The sequence below is a fragment of the Stegodyphus dumicola genome, chromosome 1, assembly GCF_044657685.1.
Source record: "Stegodyphus dumicola isolate Sdum_Otavi_A_Nest chromosome 1, ASM4465768v1".
NCBI classification, from domain to species: domain Eukaryota; kingdom Metazoa; phylum Arthropoda; class Arachnida; order Araneae; family Eresidae; genus Stegodyphus; species Stegodyphus dumicola.
The window spans coordinates 156,390,651-156,407,746 of record NC_140768.1 but is presented as its reverse complement, the minus strand read 5'-3'; the positions used below and the strand labels follow the sequence as shown (position 1 = coordinate 156,407,746).

General features: G+C 31.1%; 1 long non-coding RNA gene across 1 annotated transcript; it reads left to right on the top strand.

Moving 5' to 3' along the window:
* Positions 1–2,895: 2,895 nt before the first annotated feature.
* Positions 2,896–14,722, top strand: LOC146999353 (uncharacterized). The gene is made up of 2 exons (XR_015039648.1): positions 2,896–3,683; positions 13,970–14,722. It is a non-coding gene; the product is annotated as an uncharacterized LOC146999353 (long non-coding RNA).
* The last annotated feature ends 2,374 nt before the right edge of the window (positions 14,723–17,096 follow it).

Genomic DNA, 17,096 nt, shown 5'->3' with positions numbered 1-17,096 from the left:
TTAGTCCTTAACAATTTAGAATCAGCCATAATTTAAGTTTTAGAAGCTAGAAGTCATTTCTGGCCAATCATCCAAGATATAGATTTTAATGTGGTTTTGCATGCGATTCTCATGGACTATCTTATAAGATCTACACTGTAAAAAAAAAGTTCGCTCTTTACAGGCAAAAGTTTTGTAAAGTTACAGAAATCGAAAAGTTACAGAAGAATTTCCTGTAATGGTAACAGGTTGAAAGCAAACTGTAGCGGTAACAGCAGATTTGCTTGTAACATTACAAAGCAAACTGTAGCGGTAACAGCAGATTTGCTTGTAACATTACAGATAATGTTTCAGGTTTTTCGGTGTGTGATCACCGAGGCAAGCGGCAGCACGATCGCTGCGCTCCGTAAAAAAGTGAAAATTTTTCCTTTCCTCTTGGTGATTATCAATTAAATTTCTTTGAAAAATGTTTATTTTTCCCCTACAAAACCTATAACATTCCAATGAATTTCGGCTCCGATGTTGACGAGAACAAAACAGCGGACAATGTAAGGATATACTCCAAAAGCCTGGAATTTTAAGATAAGTACTTTTCTTTCATCTAAACTAAATCAAATTTCTATAAATAAGTGCCTTTAAATCAATAAATCTTAATTTTTCATCAGTTTAAAGCATTAAAAAATACTTGAAATTGCCATTGCTTGTGGCTTCCTTTGTGTATCAACTCGAAACAGACGCCAGCGTTATCAGTTCACGTCTGTCAACACTTACAAAGCCCTTGAGGAATCTCGAGAGAGGGAAATTTTGGGGATGAGAGGGATAACTTGGGCATCGCGCTATTTCCCTCTCGGATCTTCTGGATTCTCTTTTCTTTCTAGATCGCTTGAATATAGTTTCGCCTTTAAATAATATTAAACCTCACCGATTTTTTCTCATACTGTTCTTTGCTATCTCTTAAATGTCCATATGTAAGGGATGGTTTATTCTTCACCGCCTTAAATGAATTTTTAGACCTATGAGCTTATATAAATAACAGTGTGCCTCATTGTGTTATATTAACATTATTTAACTAGTAATAAATTATGATAGTAAAATAATTAATCCTGTAATAAATTATGATAGTTAAATTAATAAATACTGTTTAATTTGTGTTTTTAATACATATACTCAGTAATTTACACACATAAATATATATATATATATATATATATATATATATTATTTTATTTATTTATTTATTTATTTATTTTTTTGGGTGTATGCGGTTGTGGTCTTGTATTGTATATGGTTCTATGTTATTAGTCTGCTGCTGCTTTTTGAAAAATGTATGAAAATTTTGAGAATGAAAGTAGCATAAGTTACTTTGGTTAAATTAATATATACTTTTGTTTGATGACCTTTGTTGATATCTCAGGATGCAAGCGTACATATTACTTTATATTCCATGCTAAATACTTTGATACGAAGCATTTTAACACCGTCAATATTTGTTTTTTCGCCAGTAACACATCTATTCACCCTTACCAAACACACTCACTACACAAACACACCTGTTTATTGTAAATGAAGACAGTTTCTTCTCCTTTTAACTACACTCATGGACACAATCGTATTTTAGGATATTTTCTACTTCTTTTCCTTTTCTTTCTATAGGCCTTTTTTTTTTTTTTTTTTTCTTTTTCCCTCTATTATTTTTGGGCCATTTATTTTTAATTTTATTTTGTCCCATCTTTTCTTCCTGGCCTTTTGAACTCGTACGAGATGTACGTACGTACGAGATGTACGAAGTTCCTTTTTATTCTCCTCAAATACGAAATTGCCCCTCTTTCTATATACCTTTCCTTCGCACCTATGCTTGATTTTTCGCCCATCGGTGCAGAAAGACTTAGCGGGTGCAAAACAAGACATCTGTCTACTTTGTCTGTCTGTCTGATAATGTTTCAGTAGCCGCGCGGAAGAATCACGTGACTGACTGGAAATTAGCCAATCAGGAGAAAAGTGTTTGAAAGCTAGTTGCGACCAATGGTTGAGGGGCGCTGTGATCACGTACGATGGAGGCAGAATCTTGGAAGAGCTCCTGAATTTTCAAAGATGTTTTCCGGAAAATCTTCATTTATTTCAGAAAATTTTCGCGAATATCCTCTGCATTGTCTCGTTCTCAAAGCCGGGAGTTCTTTTGTACCTGGGGGGTCTTGTCTTCCTTGCAATCTTTTGTATCACTAAGACGGAGCGTTCAGATAAGTAGAACTTCTTTTCTCTAAGCTAAATCAAATATCTGTCACTAAAGTACCTTTAAATTCATTCATTTATTATGATCATTATTATTATTATGCTCATTTTATTATGTTCTGGCATTAAATACTTAGTAATTGCTTTAAATCATGTGGTTCTTTTTGGTTACCATCTCGTAGGGACGCTATCCTTATCAGTAGCCCTTATCAGTAGTGTTAGCCCTACCCATTGGGGCCCCTTTGAGGAATGTCTCGAGAGCTAAAAACACGATCTCGGGCCTCAATGAATGTACAGAGTTGTAGTTTTTGCTCCATTAATCTATATTTGCTATCTATTTAAATTAAAAGCATGTATTAATACAGTGTGCCTCAAATTAATAAAATAGTACACATATAATAAATTATGACCATTAACTTAATAAATAAATAAAATGCTTATTTTTTTTAAAAAAATTAATTAATAATAATAATAAAAAAACTCCGTAATTTATTTACTTATTTATTTTTGCTTATATGTTCTCGCCTTGTTTTGGATTTATGATTTTATCTGATGGTGTTTTCTGAATATATAAATATGTTGGAAACCGCAATAGATGATGTTACTTAGTTTAATGTATAACTTTGCATGATATTATATGTATCTTGATCTTATGTGTCTTCTGTTACTGTGTCTCAGAGGTTTGCAGATATATGCGACGACAAACGCTGAGAGTTTACGGAAGTTAGCGGGTCTCACGTGACAGATGGCAACACTAAGAGGTTACCGTAATTTGCGCCAAAATTGAAAAATGAAGCCAAATGTAATTTTTCGAAGTAAGCAATACACGTTTTCGCCATTTTGCTTGCACGTGCTGCTGTGGGGGAAGCAAGGAACGTAGTATTAGCGCTGATATTTTGTGTTTTAATTATCTTATTTTAGTTATGTGTTTGTCTAACCAATCTGAAAAGATGAAAATACTCATAATCGGGGATTCTATGATTAAATATTTACAAGAATATTTTGTCTGCGAATTTACCTGATTACGAAGTTGATTTTCGTTGCTTTTCAGGAGCTAGGATTGAAAGGTTGACACGTGAGATTGCCTTTATGAACAACCATTTTCATTTAGTTTTTGTCCACGTTGGTACCAATAATTCAGATGAAATTCATCGTAAATATGGTTGTCTATATAAGGGAATTGAACGATTAAACCCGAAGGTCATTCTGTTTTCAGGTGTTCTCCCACGATGCCCGGATTTATATCGAGATTGTAACACGTATCCCTACAAGAACTTAATAGGAAGATACTAAACATAAATTCAAGATTTCTCGCAACATACGAAGGTAAAGATGGGTTTTTCTTTTGCAGCTCTTTTGACTATTCTTGGAGTACTTGTTTATCCAGAGACGGTTTACACCTAAATCGGAGAGGTAATCAGCAGCTGGGGAAAATTTTTGTAAAAGATATCAGGATAAGTTTGACTGTTGCAGAGGTAAGTGCACCATTTTGTTCTACATCCCTTAGCAGTTTCCCAGCATTAACCAGTATTCCTTCTGTTCTGAGTACTCATTTGGGTAGTAATCTTGGTGCTTCTGTTTCCAAACCACTCTTTTCAGATGTTGTGAAACGTTCTTTAGTTTCCAGTGTTCGGGTTTGTAATTCTAGAGATTTTTTGTGCCATGTTTCTTCTTCTAAACAGCTTTATTCAGATGTTTTACTAGCTGTGTTTTGAATACTAATCCCAGTATTCCGAGTTTATCAGATTTTCCACTTCTTGAATATTCACTTGGCACTAGTGTAAACTTTTTGATCCACCTCCTAAGCCACTTTACTCAGATGTTTTAAAACATGGATTTTCTAGTATTATCATCTCAACCTGCAGGCTCTTTGGATTCCAATTCATCATCATCTCATCTTGGTATCAATTTCAATTCTTGTACTTCCATGTTGAATTTTCCAGTTTTTAAGGTTTCATTTGTTTGCTCTGATTCAGATTTGCAGAAGGCTACTATATCTGTATCTAAATTTTCTTTTATGTCGTTAGTCACTTCTCAGCCTACTGGCTTTTGAGGCTCTGTTTCATCTACTCAGCTTGTCACCAATTCCAATACTTGACCATCAGTTGTTGGTTCTTGTGCAAATTTTAATTCTTACCATCCATATTTTCATTTTAACAAGTTTTCTATTCTTAAAAATTATTCAGAATGTTCTAACATTAAGTTTGGGGGTGCAAATGATTCTAATCAGGGTGAAAGTAATGTACAGAAATCTGAAAATGGGTATGTTGAAGAAAACTGCAAAGTTATTACCTCTGTTAACCCAAATATAAAGACTATAATTTGTCCATGTTGTAAGAAAGATTTCTCTTGTAAAGAAACTTTATCAAGACACAAACTTAACTGTAAAATTTTAAATAAGGATAATTTATGTACTACCATAAAGAATGATGAAATAGAAAATAAATATCCAAGAACGTGCGAGGTATGCATGAAATCATATGCTTCAAGACGGTCATTTTTTAATCATAAAAAAAGGTGTAAATCTGTGTCTTCTGAAATTGATTCAAAATCATATATTTGTGACAACTGTGAAATAGACTGTAAAACCCGCAGTAACCTTTTCATCATAAGAAGTTTTGCTGTTCTAAAAATAATTTAAATATTCGTAAACCGTGTGTTTTTCCTGATTGCAAGGCATCCTTCCAGTTTATTAGTGATCATAATAAACATTTGGCTGAATTTCACAATTCTGAGATGGATGTGAAGGAGCTTACATTTTCATCAATGGTGGAGTTTCAGCTGTGGTTAGAATGTCATTCTAAGGAAACATTCAGTTCTTTTAAGAAGTGTTCTGGAAGTAAACATAAAGTTAATAAAGCATACCATTATTATTGTTGTCACTTCACTGTAACACAAAAAAAAAAAAAAAAACCAGTGCCAATTTCAAGTAGAAAAAATCTTAAAGGTTCTTTACCATTAGGCTTCAGATGTCCATCCAGAATTTTAGTTTCTGAGGAACAAGATCTTGCGACAGCTATTTTTTATTCAGGTCACAATCATGAGCTGTCGTTTGAAAATACCAAATTTCAACAGCTTAGTCAGAATTGTCGTGATCAAATCAAAACTTATGCTCAGTTAGGTGTTTCTACCAATCAAATTCAAGAATTTATCTGAGATGGAAGTGGATCACGTGATAATAGAGAGAGCTTAAGTATTAAAGATAATTTTCTAACATGTAGGACTATAAATTACTATGTAAAGCGTGTAATGATTTCTTCTCTTAGTGATGATTCACTTTCTGTTGCTGCCATAGTTGAGAAATTTAGGCAGGAATCGTATGACCCTATTCTTATTTACAAACCTCAAGGAAAACCAACATTGTATGGTCCGAAAGGCCTTGACACACTGTCTTTTGCACTAGGATTGCAGACAAAGGAGCAAAAAGAAATGATGATTAAAGGTTGTAGCAGGATTTTATGTATAGATTCTACTCACAAAATAAATCAGTATGATTTTTTTTTATTTGCTAAATTTAATTGTCCCAGATGAATTTGGTAGTGGTTACCCCGTAGCACATTTTATTTCAAATCAGTTGGATCAAGTTATTTCTTAGTATCAAATGTGTAATACCTGAGCTTAATATTAATTGTTTAATGACAGATGATGATAAAACTACACATCCTGCATTTGAAAAATCATTTGGTCCAGGTATTAAACATATACTATGTAAATGGCATGTACATCGTGCATGGCAACGTAGTTTATTTCGAATGGTTTCAAGTCAAAAACTTAGGGATGAAATTTATTTTAATTTAGTTATATTGCTTGAAGAAACTAATTCTTTATTTATTTCTATGATGGATAATTTCCTTCAAAAGTTTCGAGCTGTTGCACCATCGTTCGTAAATTATTTTGAGGAGTATTATTATCTGTGGTCAATGGCATGCAGAAACTTCTCTCATGCATTCACAGATACTAACATGTATTGCGAGTCATTTCACAATAAATTGAAAACTATACTTAAAATGTAAATTTAACAGACGCCTCGATAATTTAATTAATGTGCTTTTAAAAATTGAAGAAGATATTTACATGGCTTATAAGTATAAAGTTGAAATTAACTGTAAAGAGAGCATCTACCCGCCAACTTATAATAAATGACATGAATCTGGAATGAAAATACCTGATAGTGATGTAACAGAAACACATCCTTGTTTGTGGTCTATAAAATTACAGACACGTAAAAATATTCAATATACAGTTAAGCGGTTGCATGAATTGTTCAGAAACAGATCATTGTTATTCAAAGTGTATTAACCTCTCCTGTCTAAATCTGTGTCATCATTTATATAATTGTAATTGTCCAGACTTCAGCACACTATGTAAACACATACATAAAATACACTCAATTACATGCAGGCAACCAAGTCCTTCTGTAATTGCAACAGATATCCTTAAAGAAGAAAACTCCTCCCCTCTAGAATTGATTAAAAAATCTAATGCTATTTCAGATACTGTTGTGTGTAACACTGAACCTAAAATTAACACTTGTAAGACTTTAATGTCTGAATTATTAGTTATGTTGCCGCATCCAACAATCCAAAAGATATTAATACCTAGTATAACAAAGAATTTAAAAGATATAGTTTCTAATTGTAAAGGTGCAATAAAATCAAACCATTTGAAAGATTTTTCTGATAAAATGCCATTTACTCAGGTTGCTCCAAATTTAAAATTATCACGTCAAACTCTGTTTCGTACAACATCTGTGAAAGGTATAAAACGTAAAATTCTAGATTATCCCGATACTTATAATAAAAAAAAATGTCACGGAAGGTTTGTTAGGGTTATCAAATAATATTAATGTGAATGATCATAAATCATCACAGGATACCACAATTAAGGTTAAGGGTAGCAATTTACTTAAATATAATTCTTTTACCTCTGAGCTTAATGTATCTGATATTTCAAAATGTGTTCTGCGAGCTGGGGAAACACTTCTAACATTTCTCGATATAAAATCTCTTGATCCTTATATTTCAAATGAAGAAATTTTAGCCCTGAAGGCTGTAAATAATAATTTTCAGCTTGGCTGCCTTAGTGACAATATTATTGATGCTTTTTGTTTTTACTATTCTTCATAATACTTCTTCCATAGCTGTCAAATGTTACCATACACCATTTTTTCAGTCAGGTAATAAAACTCAAAATGTATGGAAAAAAGCTGATTTTGCATCTGTTGATTTCTTTTTTATTCCAGCTCTTATCAATAATAATCATGGGGTTTTACTTGTTGCAAAGATTAGAGATAGAATGTTTAAGTTTTATGATCCACTTGGTTTTAATGCCATTCAAAATTCTGTGTATTCATTAATTCATTTGTGGCAAAGTATCCTTAATAATGTTTTAGATAATGTGATAATTGGTATTGTTCGTTTCCCAATCACGCTATTCAGAATGATGGCATGAGTTGTGGAGTATTCATTTGTTATTATGCCTATCAGATTAGCAGAAATTTAGATGTTAAACAGGCTTTCAATTCATATGAATTTAGGAAGTTTATTTTTACACAATTAGGTGGAGAGATTGTGAAAATATAGATGTTAAATATATAATTCATTTGTTTTAAATATTATTTAATTTTTGTTTTCTGACCTATTGATATGGCATTAAACTCACGTAGGTAGTATTTTATCTTGTGTTTCCTGTGCCCTAAGCTTTTTTATATATTTTACTGTCGTAACTTGTAAATTCAAAGACTGCATTTAGTATGAATTTTCTTTTTTCTTGCTTTAAACCTTGAATTGAGTGTTTGTAAAATTTAATTCCGAAATGTATTTCCCGTATTAAATTGGTCTTGTCTTGTTATTTTTAGTAACACTTGATGGTACTTAGCTTCAAAATTGGCTGTTTAAAGCCTTGTAACATAGTTTTTATATAGGCCTTAAATTATCATTTTTCTTTCAACTAGCTGATATAATTTTTTTTGAATGTTCAGAATTGACGTTACCAAAAGAGCAGCTATGTAAAAATGTTAGTTTAGGGGAACCAGCATGGTAACGAGCTTGCACAGTACCTCTTGGGTGGCATGGAAACCTGTGTATTTTTATATTGTCTCAATGGATTTGAAAAAAAAAAATTTAAGTATTCTTTATAGTTAATGCTTAAGTTAGATTTTCACAATGCGTTATGTGTTAAAATACTGTTTTTATGCTTTTCTAGTACTATAACCTTTTAACAGTGACAGGAGGATAAAAGCACCAAAAATAAACCCACTGTGGTTATTGCCTATGCGACAAAAGTAAATTCTTCTAGCTATTGCCTATGATCTAAAGTGATACTTCGGTTCCTTTGCAAAGTAGTATAAACACAAAGTAAAGATCCAATTGTAATTCAAAAAGTAAAAACTCAAAATATATGAAATACTAATTAAGAAAGTTAGAAAATGGTGAAAGCTTAACTTGATTCAAAGTTAAAAGTTTATATGTATGTAGAATAAAGTTTAAGCTATCTCAAAACATATTAGAAAAAATACTACAAAAAATGTTAAAAAAACAAAAACTACTACTAAAGCAGCGGTAAATGGGAAAATGCAAGGCGACGCTGCTTAGCTGTAGTTTTTTTGGGAGGGTAGTATTTTTTCTAATGTGTTTTGAGATAGCTTAAACTTTATTCTACATATTAACTTTTAAGTTTAAATCAAGTTAAGCTTTCTAATTTTCCTAACTATTATTTCATATATTTTATGTTTTTACTTTTTGAATTACGATTGAATCTTTACTTTGTGTTTATACTACTTAGCAAAGGAACCAAAGTATCACTTTAGCTCATAGGCAATAGCTAGAAGAATTTACTTTTTAAATTTTATTTACATAAATATATTTAATGTACATGTAAAATTTCTTTTTCATACATTCTTAATGTTAAATTTTCATTTTTGTCTTATGAGAATATGTTTTTGTACACTTGTTTTTACAAAGTTTGCATTGTTTTTAAATAATCAAAGGCAGAAGTGTCATAAAGCAATTTTTTCAGGTAAGAAAATAAAACTTGCTCTTATAAGAATTATATATTCCGATTTGAAGATTGCATTTCAAGTTTGATAGAATGACCAGTTTCTGTTTTTTTATGAGCAATTTGAATAATTTTATTAAACAGCTTTTTAAATCTTGATTTTTACTGGAGAAAAAGACGAAACTCTTTCGCATCTATTAATTATAAAAGTCAACTAATTTCTGGTCAGGACAATAATTACTTGGTGTGTTGATTGCACTTCGCTTTTAATTCCATTTTAAATATGTTAATGAGTAAATTCATTCCTTTTAATAGAATTCTATTTTTATTTCTCAAAGAAGAAAATGTATTCAATAATACCCCTGAGAAAATTCGTAATATCTCAATTTAATTTTTATTATTACTAATATTGGGAGAGTCAGCGGTGGTCCTAAACTGACTGAGTAGTCTTAATTTTTCACTTGTCAGATATACTTTCTTTACTCATTAGCAGATGTTATTTCGTTGACATTTTAAAATTAAGACAAGTTGTTAATCAAATCTATTATTTATAGCTATATATCAGAAGTGCATATACTAGTTTCAATTTTTTTTTTTTTTTTTTTTTTTTTTTTTAATGAACCATTAAAACCCAGCAGGTAATCGAATATATGTTTATCAGTAGCTATCTGTAGAGTGAAACAGTAACTGCGTGTGAAGCTAAAACACAACTTTTAAATGTTTTAATTTTAATAAAATATAATAAGGTATTCGTATTTGCATAGAGTTGGGGATTATCATCAAGATAAAAAAATTGGCAATTAGGGCATTAATGTTTTAGAGCTTAGGATAAAAATGCAGATTTAAAATAGTTAATTTTCATGGTGTTCCAAATGGAGGAAATGTAGATTGTATTTATAAAACTACCTTTTAATACATTTTTGAATTGCCACAAGAAGGCATGCAGCTTCTCTTAAAAGATCACAAGATAAACTATTTCGTATTTCAAAATTTCACAAAGGACATTATATGACCTCTAATGCAAAAGGATATTGTCTGATTTTAACTTAGCAAGAAAGGAAGGTAAGAAAACAGTTATAAAGCAATTCAAGAAAGGGCTAGCTTACCAAAAATTTTAGTTCAAGGAATTCGACTTTCAAAAAGGATGACTCTTAGTTTGTAATAAGTACTATTTTCACAATAAAAACTTCTTAATATTCAGTTAATTGATTAAAAAAAAAGCATAAACTTTTATCACTTAACAAAGGTTTGAATGCTGGCAAAGAGGCTAGTTTCACACTGCTTTTATAACTTTGCTCATACTGTGTATGTAAATATGAGCCAGTCTTTATGAAGTCCTCCATGCTGTGACGAATTCAGAAGGCAAGAGGTAGTGTAAATAAATTTATTGGGGTTCTTTCTAGGCTATATGCAAAAATAAATAAACTCACTGCAGGGTGAGGGGGGGAGAACTATAACAACCAGACATTGTGAATAAAGTTTCCATTTAGCACTGATTGTAGATAAAAGCTCCTGTTTCAAAATAATTCAAGACGAGGCTGTTTAGAATTAATCGTCTCTCCAAGTCAGTGGTTCCCGGACTGAGTTGGATACTGTCTGGTAAGGTAACGCGAGCCCGGCTACCTCACTGTAAACTCTTGGCAGAGATACTAATGCGTAGTACTAATTACGCAGAGCGAAATAAAATTTGTGCATGGCCAAGCTGGAAAAACCAAGATAATGTTTCTCTCTTCACTTACTGTAACTCACTCTCACTCCTTCTCTAAAACTGTGTTCCGTGATTTTGTTCCATTTGTCCTGGGCATGTTGAAAAAATATTGAGGATCCTCATTTGTTCGTAATTTTAAAAGTGCCTCTTGACTGGCAAGAGGACCTTGATTAAAAACCGGATATAATGAAGACAGCCTGGGGACTCAAACCAGGTGGTCTGAGACAAGGCACCTATAAACTGATGAAAGGGAACAGAACAATGTCTCCCTTCGGACAACTATAAGAGGAACAAAAACTTGAGTTTGTTTTGTGGCTGCTGGTCACTTTCTTTCTGAGAATTCGTTAAGAAATGCTCTGTCCATGGGAACTTTCAAAGCCGCCATTCTTTTTCTCAGAATGTTGTGGTGGTCGATACAATAGCTTAAGCCGTTGCAATGCCCTGTTCTGTTAATCAATTAAACATTAACTTTTGCAAAGTTCGAACATAGATAGAATTTTTTTAAACAGATCAGTGCATATTTTGCTGATTGGAGATTTTCCTCTCTGGGAGCTATAGAAAAAGTTATTTTTTTTAATCAAAATCCTCAATGTCTCGGAGTCAGTCTTCATCTTATTTTGAAAAATTCCATAAGTGGAAGAATGTATACATAGGGTATGAAGAAATATGCTCTGTGTAAGTAAACTGAAAGCATTTTCCCAAATAACTTTAAAATAAGAATCACAAAAAAAAAACCCACTTCTTGAAGTGTTACATAGCAATAGGTAATAAAGAAGAAATATTAAGAATTATTTCCTTCAAGATTGAGCCAACTTGAATAAAATGTAAAATTATTTACTTCCAGGCATTCTTCCTTTCAAAATAAATCTGAGCATGTAACTTAATTGAAGATTGAAATATCAAAAAATTCAGTACATAAATGAAATAAAATTTGTATATTCAGTAAGCATCAGGGATGTAATTTTTAAGCTTTCTCTTTTATGTAGGCAACAAAAAAAAAATCTATCCCTAACTAAAGGAATATGTGAAAATAATTAAATTTCAATGAAATGGTAAAATTTGGTTTAACTGCAGTAATTAAGTTTGTATGATTTTATTGCTATTTTATTTGCACATTTACTAAAAATTTGTATATTCAGTAAGCGTCAGGGATGCAATTTTTAAGATTTCTCTTTTATCTATCCCTAACTAAGGAACAAAAAAAATCTATCCCTAACTAAAGGAATATGTGAAAATGATGATAAAATTTCAATGAAATGGTAAAAATCGGTTTAACTGCAGTAATTAAGTTTATGATTTTATTGCTATTTCATTAGCACATTTACTACTATAATAATACATATTTTGACTCTCGTATATATTACACAGTAAGAGATGGACTATGAAATGCTTGGGATATGCAAATTCTTGATAAATAAAATTTCCAGATAATAATATATAAAATGCAATTGGCAAAAAGTCCTGTTAATGGAGAAAGAAATTTCAGGTCTAATACTATAAAAACTGTCTTCTTATTTGTTATCAGCTTCTAATCAAAAGCCTACAATTAATTATGTAACGTTTAAAAAAAACTTCACACATAAATTTGTATGTATTTGCTATGCTTTTGGCATATGAAATTAAAATATCTTCTTATTAAATGTCATCATGAAAATTAAAGGAGATGTTGCCAAATTTGCACCATTCATTCCAGTGGGAGCTTAAAGAAAATGGCCAATTTTTTTTGAATATCATGATTCAAGTTAAGGATATAGCATATCAAAAACTTAAATTTTGTATGATAATTTTGCACTTTGTATCACCATTGTTCATTCATTTTTTCCCAGTTTAATGTCATAAATTATAATTAATCCGATGCTAAAGTCTTTCATTAAATTTTGCTTGTTTTCACCTTTTTCAAAACTTAATTATTTTGTTTTTTATATGTTGAAGAATCTTCCATTTTTGCAGTCAAGTTCTGGCAAAGATTTTCAGTCAGTAGATAGATAATTAATCAAAATAGATACAATATTAATTTCCTGTCACACTAAAAGATGTTTAGAAATTGTTACCTATAGCCTATTCAACTTGAGGACCAATTTAATGAAAAATCTGTTAGTAAAACAGGTGAAAACAATTTCTGATAGAACACCTGTGTTCAAGTGCACTTCCAAATTCCACTCTATGCAGTGACATTGGTCCTTTTTGCTCACCACAAGAAATCTATGTTCCCCTCTAGTAGTAACAAAGGACTTCAAATGGGAACTGAACTATGTAACTTCCCACAACTGGTGAGAAGAATCAGAGCTAACAATAAGGACTATTATAGTTACTGTTAGCCTTGGGTGAGGCCTATTCTCTGGAGGAATTCTTAGAACAGTATGATGGATATAACAGTGGGGAAGAGGGAATGTAAGAAAGGTGTGTAAATGTAAATCTGTTCACAATTTAGAAGTTATCAGCAGGGTTTCTGGAGGCCTGTCCCTGCTTTATATGTCACTTAAATTTTCTGAAATTAAAAATTTTCCAGTTAGTTGATAGTCCAGCTTTTACTGTATTTTAACATTTAAATGTTATGGATATATAATACTGCTGTATTTAATAATTATTTAAGTAAATTATATTCATAAGTGTGTCACTGGCTGCTATCCACATAGGTATTTGTTGCACGGGCAAGTATCACAATGGGATTTGTCCAGTAGTCTTTTATCCGGGAACCTATTTTAACTTGTTCTGGAATTTTCAAATATATTTTAGGAAATGACTGAAAAGAATTAAGCATAATTTCCTGCTTTTTATATGAAAACAAGATTTCTATTTTTCGGTAACTTATCGGGAATTTCTTCTTGTATGAGTGGTTTCACAAAGGCTGATTACATACAAAATATACAGATGATTGATGAATTAGATATTAATGAAGTTTTTAATGTAACAGGATATTTAATCTTGATTGTGCTGTTATTAAGGATTTAAATTTTGTGTAACATTAAAAGTGAAATTATAAATTTAAGTTTTATTGTCTTTAAGATATTTTTTTATGCTTTAAAACACTTTTTTGTTGAAATAATTTTTTTTTAGTTGCATGGTAGCTGAATGATCTCTTATATGGATGGATGCCATGCCAGTATAAGAAGAGATTAAGTCCCAATGGCAATTGTTTTTGTGATTGACTGTGCAATATATTTGTAAAGCTTTCAGAAAATAATTGCTTTTAGGACATATAAAAATATGTTCCCCATATAGAATTTAAAGAACATCTGGTAAAGTTACATTTGAATTCTTGTTAATTGTTAAAAAAGCAGATGGTATATTTCACAGAAGATGGATGATATGTTTCACTTGTTTTTATTCCAGATTTCTGTTATTTTCAAATATTGCAACTATAAATATTTCTCAGATTTAAGAAATGTGGCCAGCACATCTCTAACCATTTTGAGACGTGGAATTGACAGAATAATAACGAGCTTTAAGTGAACTATCAGTATCTAGTTGATCATTTATAAATGAAATCTAATTAATTTGTTAACTTTATGGCTCAGTCTTAATTATAAACACTAGTCATTTTTTAGTATTCATTCCTCCCATCAAATATAAAAAAAAAATAATGATACATGAAGTCATCCTGTGGTCATATATGGTTTCGGATTCACAAATCAATGACTTAATCATATATTTTTTTAAATCTTTAGAATTCTCAATATAGTGTCAACTATGTCAGTCCATTTCTTTGTGTAGTTGCTAAATTGTATCCTTAAAAATAACACATAACAGTAACATTTGGTGGAAGCATTTTTATTGGAAAAGTGAAATAAATATGAAATTATGGACTAAGGCTAATACATTTAATTGCTTCATAATGAATTTATTCTCATAGCTTTTAGCACAATTCCAAAATACATTTAACGCTTGTAAATATAATATGTTGTTCTCAATCACGTACCTATTTTAAATACCAAATTTCAGAAGTTTCTCTTGTCTTTTTACAAAAGCTTGTTCCAAGTGTTAAAAGTATCACTTCCAGTGTATATTAAGAAAAATCTAGTTGTTTCCATTGATATAAAAGTCTTAAATACCAAAACTGGAAAGTAAGAAGATGCAGATTTGATATAGTATGGAGAAAAACTGTAAAATTAAAAAAGATATGAATGGGTGCATTAAATACAAAGTAGTGGTTTTTGCTTATTATTAAAGCAAAAAGCATTACTTTGTATTTAATGCATCCATTCATATCTTTTTTTAAATTTATCTTTTTTTATACTAAGTTCCAATACAGCTTGCAAAAGAATTTTTTTCCATTAAAAGAAAAAAAAAGATAAGACCGAATTTTAACCATATTTAGGCATAAAACTCTTGAAGCAGTTCTAATTGAAAAGTTAACCCTTTATGTCAAGTTATTTTGATGATTTGGGTACACAAATTGTCAAATTTTTTTATTGGAAAAACCAAATGTACCCGAAATAAACATCTCCCGATATATATTCGGGTATGACAATACGATGCACTCAAAAAAAAAAAAAAAATTACCCTAAGAAATACTCGGGCATGACAGTTAAAAGGTTAAATATAATGGGAAAAGAAACTTTATTTAAAAAATTCCATAATTTAGAGCTTAATCTTACTTAATCTTACTAATTAATCTTACTACCTATAAATATTTATATTCATTATTTGCAAAGAAATTATAAGTAATTTTATGATCATTATATGTACTATTCTTTTGTATCTAAAATTCAATTTTTTTTTTTTTTAATTTTATTTTTCTGTAGAAATCAGAATTCAGAAACCTAAATATATATGATTTATGGATTCTAATTTTCTCTAGGATTATTTTTGATTTAAAATATTTGCATCAATAATGTTTTAGTAAATTTTGATATTTCTGCTTTAATAAAAGGAAAATTTCTAATAAAATATGCATATAATTTATAAGATTTTTATTTATTCACTTTTATATAGAGAGATATTTTAAGCTAATCTAATTAAATGGATTACAATTAATGATTTAATTAAAAATTAATAAATGGGTAATAAAAATATGCTTTATATGCACATTTTCAAATTTGTAAAAATGTCATTCACACATTGACTGCTGACAAGTTTTGCTCTTGGTTGGAGTATAAGTAGTGTAAACAGGCCTTATGAGCTTCAAGCAAAGTACCACTTCTAGTTGTCCAATTTTGCCCAAAATCTAATCAACTCTTTATGTACGAATGTAGAAAGCTTAAATATGAAAAATGGGAATTTTTGGAAGTTCCAGCAAGCGTTATTGTTGATGGAAAAATTTTCACACACAAACAGACATCATTCTAAAAACAGCTGAAACATGTTGTTGAGTTCCCTAATTCGCGCTTTTTGTGGAAAACATCCTTTAGAACAGCGAAAAAAAGGTTGTAAAGCCCTTTAGAAAGGCACGATCCAAATCACTTTTCTGCCCTCCTTTATTACTGTTCCCTAATGAGAAGAGTCATTATAGGAGCCCACCAGCGGCCGAGCGCTAACGCCGCTGAACACTGGTAGTTCGGTCCGAGGTTCGAATCCCGCGAACGGGCTGGCTGCATGGGCGTTTTCGTGATTTTCCCCATGTATAACGTGTATACGAGCTAGATTCCCATAAAAAGTCCTCCATGAAGGCATCCCTCCCTTAAGGCAGATAGCCCTCGAGTGCTTTGCCGTAATCTAATAAACCAAACCATTATAGTGGTTATTTGTGCCCTCCCCATGAAAGTAGTAAAATTTACAGAATGAAAAACATTCTAAAATTTCATAACATCAGTTTGACACCTGAAGAGATATGTAGCTAGCCACTGCTCAGAAAAATGAAATGTAAGTGAAATATAAACGCATAAGCATAGGGCCCGTACGCACTTGGGGCTATAGGGCGTATGCACTTGAGGTTACGCATGTGTTCCTCAGCGGACACATGCGTTAAGACGGCCTTGGCATAACTACACTGAAGTGCAAAATTAAGAAAATTTGCAAATTATGTCTATTTTTACAAAAAGTATTGAACCAAAGATACTAATTATGGCTCTAAAGAATTATGATGAAACATGTCGAATATAAAGCGTACGCATATCTGCGGAGGGTATCTAGGCCGCACGAAGGGTTTTCGGCGATTTGTGTACTTGTACTTCTTCACAACATTTGCTGTGTTTCTCGCAAGAGTGGGGGTAAATTTTATGACGTATCAGGTAAAATTAGTAGC